Consider the following 7,214-nt stretch of genomic DNA (forward strand, 5'->3'; position numbering starts at 1 on the left):
GCAAAGAATGTAATTCATCGTTTGTGGCCCTCATCCCGAAGACTAAAGATCCTCAGGTTCTTTCGAATTTCAGGCCTATTTCTCTTGTTGGTTCTATTTACAAAATCCTCTCTAAGGTTCTGGCCAACCGACTTAAAACAGTAATGGACGGGTTAATCTCTCCTACCCAATCGGCGTTTTTAGGGGGCAGAAATATTCTGGACTGCCCGCTTATCATTAGCGAGACTATAGCTTGGGCGAAAAAGAAAAAGGAGAAATTGCTAATTTTCAAAGTAGATTTCGAAAAAGCGTACGACTCCCTCAACTGGAAGTTTCTCTTTCTTATGATGGAGTATATGAATTTCCCTGAGAGGTGGATAAGCTGGATTAAGGGATGCCTCGGTTCGGGGTGGGGCTCCATTCTGGTCAACGGGTCTCCGACGAATGAATTCAAGTTTAAAAGGGGGCTGAGACATGGAGACCCCTTATCTCCCTTTCTTTTTATAATTGCTATGGAAGTCATTAGTTTGTTTATGAATAGAATTATGGCAGCCGGTTTATTTGAGGGGTTTCAACTGCCTAACGGAGGTCCTATGTTGTCCCATCTCTGTTATGCGGACGATGTGTTATTTATTGGTAGATGGTCGGAAAAGAACGCGATTACGCTCAATAGGATTCTTCGATGGTTGTTTTTAGTTACTGGCCTCAAAGTGAACCATCAGAAAAGCAATATTTTCGGTTTCGGGGTCAGCGAGGCCGAGAAGGAGAATTTAGCCGCTATCCTGAATTGTGGTGTAGGCCAATCCCCCTTCACTTATTTGGGGATTCCTATAGGGGTAAACATGAAGAGAGCAAAGTATTGGGATCCAGTGATTAACAAATTCAAGGCAAAATTATCCAAATGCAAGGCTCGTTATTTGTCTTTTTCGGGGAGAATTACTCTGGCCAAATCAGTTCTGGGCAGTATCCCTTCTTATTTTCTGTCTCTTTACGCTGCCCCGAAGAGTGTCCTTAATAGTTTAGAGAAGATCCGCAGGGATTTTGTTTGGGGGATATCCGATGCCAACAAAAAACTCAGATGGTTGAGATGGGAGAGACTTCAAAAGGCCAAAAAGGTTGGTGGAATTGGTATTGGTAGTATCAAGGATTTCAATTACGCCATGCTAGTCAAGTGGTGGTGGAGATACAATTCGAATCCTAACCAGCTTTGGGCGAAGGTGATCTTGGCGGTCCATAATAACAATGCATCGGATCTCATGATTCCTTTAAAGAAGACGATTCCCGGGGTATGGAATGATATTGGCAGGATGGATAAAAAGCTCGAGAAGGAAAACATTATTTTGAATCAGAACTTAATTATGGAGAACGGAGTATGCAAATGGCGAAATGCTTCGGACTCTTCTTTCTCGGTCAAGCAAGTCAGAGAGGATCTGGAAAAGGCTCGTCTCATGACTTCGGATATCGAGCCGGAGCTGAACTGGAATAGCTGGGCTCCTTCTAAGGGTAATTTCCTGTTATGGAGGGCGAGAATAGATCGGATTGCGTCTAGAGAGGGGCTGCAGAAAAGGGGTGTGCGTGTGACCGATGTTAACTGTCCGCGTTGTGGGCTGCAGGTCGAAACTTCCGATCACATATTTTTTTCGTGTCTCTGGGCTAGAAGTATTTGGTGGAACGTATTGGCTTGGATGCGGATCGGGTTCCCGGCGGATTGTGGTTCGCTTGCTGATTTTCTTGAATATGTTAATCAGAGTCCGGGTAGTCGTGTTTGGAAACGTATCGTTAACTTGGTTTGTATCGCTACGGTCTGGAGAATTTGGAACGCGAGAAATGTTAAGGTTTTTGAGGAGGTTTTTATTCCGATTATGAGGACGGTGGACCAGATTAAAGAAGATTCCTATCTTTGGATATGCAATAGATCCAAGATGAAGAAGCCCAAGTGGGAGAAGTGGGTGAAGTTTGACGTAGTTGATTTGTTGTAATTGTTTGTGTTCTCTTTTCCGTTTTGTTGCTTTGTTTTCCGGTTTGGATTCTCCCAGCTTCTTGCTGGCTCTTTATATTCATATATAAAGTGAATTGTCGTTCAAAAAAAAAAAGTTTCAAATGCTCATGTTAATTAGAATATATCATTTCATCTTCTTCAAATTTTTTTAACGATGCCGCTGCAAATTTTCGTCAACCGGAAATTTTAGATTTCGACGACCGGAAAATTGCATTGCAACTCATCCTTATCTATACTCAGGGGTGTCCTAATATGTGCTCAGGGGTATCCCCAATAAATGAAACGAGGATAAAAAAGAAAATTGCACTTCTACAAGAAAGTTGAGAGGTATCCCGGGCAACCCCCGACACCCAAGTAGATCCGCCTCTGTTTACTTCAGTGTCTAATCATAACACAACATTTACGATAATGCTTTGTCGACGCAAATGTGGTAGCACTTTTGCATCAATGTCTATCTAGAACAAAGAACCTTTACGATAATGCTTATTAGGTGCAAAGGTGGTAGCACTTTTGCATCAGTGTCTAATTAGAACAATGCTTTGCAAATGCTTAGTAGGCACAAATGCGGTAGCACTTTTACATCAGTGTCTAATCAGAACAAAGCTTTGCAAATAAGTGACTACGTTTTACATAAAATGGTCTACGCGTTTAATATTGATCGAGATTCCTTTTATTAATAGTTTTATAACTATAAACTTTTGATTAATTTTAGAAAATTCATTGACTATTATATAATTATATATATATATAATCCCAAGTTGAGGGAATAGTGTCAGGCAGCTTGCTTTGCACTTCCCTATTGGACCAATCCATTTTTAATTTAGTTTTATTCTCAGTTTATGAAGGGGTAAGGTCCCAAAAACCTCATAAAAAGGATTCAAGACCATACCACAAACTGGCCTTTCAACCTTTTAACCTTGCGCGGCCGCGCATTGGTCTTACAAAAGGGAGAAAGTAATCAATAATTTATAGTCGCGCGCCCAAAGGAAAGCATAAATCCTTGCGCCTTCTTCCATTAGCAAAAGGATTAAAATCCTGAGATCAATACTTCCGCCCAAATATCCAAACTTGGATATCATTTTACTCAGACTTGGGATTTATTCATCTGTGTCCACACAGTAAGGTGTCACACTAGATTACAGCAGTAATCCTCTACAAAGAATATGATCGTGCACCACCCAGACGGTTATAACCGTCTGGACACGTGTCATTACCTCAAGCATCCCTGAAATCACAATGAAAGCATGCAATTGGAGAATGATCTCCACTTAATCACTTTCCACGTGGCAATCCCCCAGCCACAGATCAAACCACGATCCGTGTGCATTCACATCGGATCGAGACAACTTGACGTTGGATCAAAAAACTTAACGGAAGAAGATATAACCGCTACGGCGTTAGCATCTTCCGTCATCTTTTCAATAACAGGTTTTCCCTCCCAAACTCCCGGTTATAAATACGAGAACTGTTCAGGTATAAACTCAGATCACACTCACTTCTCAAATACTTTCTCTTCTCCATTACCAATACTTATTCTCACACCGGAGTCGGGTCAAGGAGAGAACCCTCTTCTCCCCTTGGCGAGGCTAACGGTGCTCTTTTTTGCAGAATCACCGGAGAAGAAGTTCAGCAGCAACTGAATCAACAGAGAGAGAGCTAACCCTTTTATGCGGATTCAAACCCCCTAGATATTTCGGTTCCGACCATTTATCTAGTGTTTCTTCATTGGCGCCCACCGTTTTCTCAGTTTTTCTAGTTTCTACCTCGTTTCGATTCAGTTCATTCCATTTTTCTGTTTTTGCACATGGCAGAAAATTCGTCATCTCACCGGCAACCTGGTCCTCGACCAAACGTCGGAAACAATTTACCAGTGGAAGGGATTGTAGAAGAGGCCTCAGAAGATAATGAGGTTCAATCCAATCGAGCAAATGATTCTGTTACTCCAGGAATGTTACCAGCAAATCCCGCTCAATCAATTTTACCACCAGGAGAAACTCCGATATCATGGTATGTCCGGTCCCAAGGGGCATTAAACGCAGTGTACACACAGTTGTGTGCTCAAACTACTCCCGTGACCCAATCACGAAGGCCGGGATCTAGAGCTCATGCTTCCCAGCGAGAAGAATCAACTTATGATGATACAGGCAGTTACCAGAGACAACACCATGGTGAACCACACCCTCGTCGAAGGCAATCGGTTCATGATAGGTTGGGTTCCCAATGGGACACTCACACTGATGAATCCGATCAAACATATCGTTTGAGTGCAAACACTAGCGTATTCAACAGACTGCAGCCAAACTATAACAAATGCAGGCCTCGAGCGGTTTATAACCCTGAGGCAGAGCATAATTATGACTTAGTTTACCGCCCCGCAGAAGCAGCGGAAAACTCGAAGTTCATACTGGAGATAGCTCTGGCTCCATTGGAGAGGGCAAAATTACCATCTAACATTGGGAAATTCAATGGGTTAACTGACCCCGATGATCATCTGAGAGTATTCACCAGCGCAGGGTTGGTTGGTGGTTGGACTCTTCCGCTATGGTGTCATTTGTTTGTACAAACATTAACCGGCCCAGCGCGAATCTGGTTTGATAACATACCGACGGGACAAATCGAGTCATGGAAAGATCTGCGTAAAAAGTTTTTAACACACTTCAGCCAACAAAGGCGTTCCATGCGTGATACATCCGACGTCATGAACATCTGGCGCCGCGATGACGAGAATCTGGAGGATTTGATCACCAGATACAATAAAGAAGTGTTGGAGATTGGCGGTGTTAACGAACAACTAATCCGTGCTCAGTTTAAGTACGCGGTTAGATGTGACGACATGGTCAAGGTATTATCTGGAACAGAGGGCCTTCCCAAGAGTTGGGAAAGATAATGGCGGCGGCCAAGGTTTATGCGCAGACTGAGAAAAACCTTACTACAAACAGGCCACCACCACCACACAACAGGCCCGCAGACTTAAGCGCAACCGGTGAGAGAAGGTTCAAAAAATCATGGCGCGAGTCATCAGGAAGTCGTTCCTCTGAAGATGCCCGCACAACAATCAACAAGCTCTCTGCACAAAGAGAAAACAAGCACGAAAATAGGGAGAGGCAGTGGACTCCCCTAACAAAGACCCCGGCGGAGGTTCTGAGTACTGAGCACTACCAGTTCAAACCTCCGATTCCGATGAAGAGTAAACGTGGTCAAGACCCGGCGCAATACTGCGAATATCATAAAGACAACGGGCACACCACGAATAACTGCATATCTCTGCGCACGGAAATAGAGAAAGCCCTCAAAAATGGAGAACTTACGCATTTACTCCAGAATATGCGCAAGGAGATTAAGCAGATTACCCGGGGAGAAGAAAGCTCAAGCAAACGGGCCAAAACTTAAAGGAATCTATAGGTTTTCCGCATAAAAGACATGACTTATCAAATGCGGCGGAACTATCAGGGAGTAAGTTAAGTTCCATTTAATTATCAAAAAAAAAAAAAAACTTTGTAACGCCTCTGAGCTTTATCCATGAATAAAATTACAAAGTTTCTATTGTGTTTACAAAGTGCATGCAATTTCTTTTTAGTAAGCGCAAAAACATTATGGTAGTATAAAACAAGCTCCATGCGCGGTCAGTGATCACGTCACAAACGACCATAAACTCACACATGAGCTTCATACCAACTTCATTCGCCTTACTCAAGTAAAAGCAATTGTACTCATGCAAAATATTGTAAAGTCATTTAACAAAACAAATAGAAACATACTATTTTCAGCGTACAAATACGCCCTAAAGAGCTTCAAACACAGCAGTGTTTCGAATTCTTGCGCAACAGCGCACTGACAAAACAAGGATCTACATCCCACAAAAAACAAATTGTTCAAAACAATTTCATCCTACTCTAAATCTTCACCCTCATCCGGAAAGATTTCTTTGAGTTGCGCCACGTGATCATCCGATTGCAGCGCCACATTTATCAACTCCATAACTGGAAGTTGCAAATTATTAAACTCCGTCTTCATGGAAGCAAGCGCAGCGGCAGTATTTACGCCAAAGGTAGCAGACTTGCTATCATCCCAGTTAACCTTCAGCGTGCTATTCACATGTTGGGAACATTCCGCGTAACCTTGCGCATACCCATCTCGCCGTGCAGCAACCATCAAATTAGCAACAGTTTTATCCAGTTCTTCAGAGTTTAACACAGATTCAGCAACCTATGAAATCAAGCGAAAGTAAGCATCAAAAAAGCGCATATATGATTTCGCAACAAAAAAGGGAAAAGGAACTTACACAAGCAATCCCGCGATCCTTCAACCAGGCCATATCATTCTTTAAAGCTCAAGCTCGCTTTCCACTGAAACCCGCGCCGTTTCTGAATTTTCCAGTTTCTCTTCAACCTCAGTCAAACGGCGGGAGGTTTCAGTATTCTCGGAATGCGCAAGCTCCAGATCCTTCTTCAGTTGTTCCTGGTCAGAAACCAAAGCAGTAAGTTCCTCTAATTCTTTATCTCTAATGGCAAGAGTGGCTAAAGCTTGTACCTCCCGTTGCTCACTTCGTTCCCTATGAGAACGTGCCTCCACCAGCACAGCTTCCATATCCGCTTTTTCTTTCTTCAATCTTTCTACCTCCGCATCTTGGTTCTTCAGATTTTCAACTTCAGCCTTGAGGTTATTTATAATATTGCGAAGGTTTGCTTTCTCAGCATTATCCTTCTCACAAATTCTCCTCCAACTTTTGCGTTCCTCAGATAGAAGCGCAGCTTCAGCTTCAGCTTTTCTTTTCCAACATGCAACAGACCATTCCTCAGTCTTGCGCTCAGCTTCAAACTTAGCTTGCTCAGTCTCTAATCTAGCCTTCAACTGAGCCACATGTTTTTCATCTTTAGCAAACTTCCTTTGCGATGCTATAAAAGATGCCCGCTCTTTATGCATGCTATACCACTCACGCACTATACGGTGAGTAGTAGAAACATGAGAAGCAGTTTCTGCAAGATAAGACTGATAGGTCTATTCATAAGGCTGATTTTCCTGAAATTTAATCTCACCAGGCGGAAGTATCCCCTGCAACCAATCTTGGCATACACGCCAATCCGAGAAGGTATCACCTTTTTTCACATTCCAAACAGGGACATGAGGATCAGAAGCGTCTTTCTCCGTATAATTCCGGTAATAATATTCTCCCAGAGTTTCTTCTGGACGAATTGGAGACTGTTTATCAACACCAGCAGATGAACCTGTCTCCTCA

This window comes from Helianthus annuus, chromosome 1 (genome assembly GCF_002127325.2).
Source record: "Helianthus annuus cultivar XRQ/B chromosome 1, HanXRQr2.0-SUNRISE, whole genome shotgun sequence".
Classification (NCBI taxonomy): domain Eukaryota; kingdom Viridiplantae; phylum Streptophyta; class Magnoliopsida; order Asterales; family Asteraceae; genus Helianthus; species Helianthus annuus.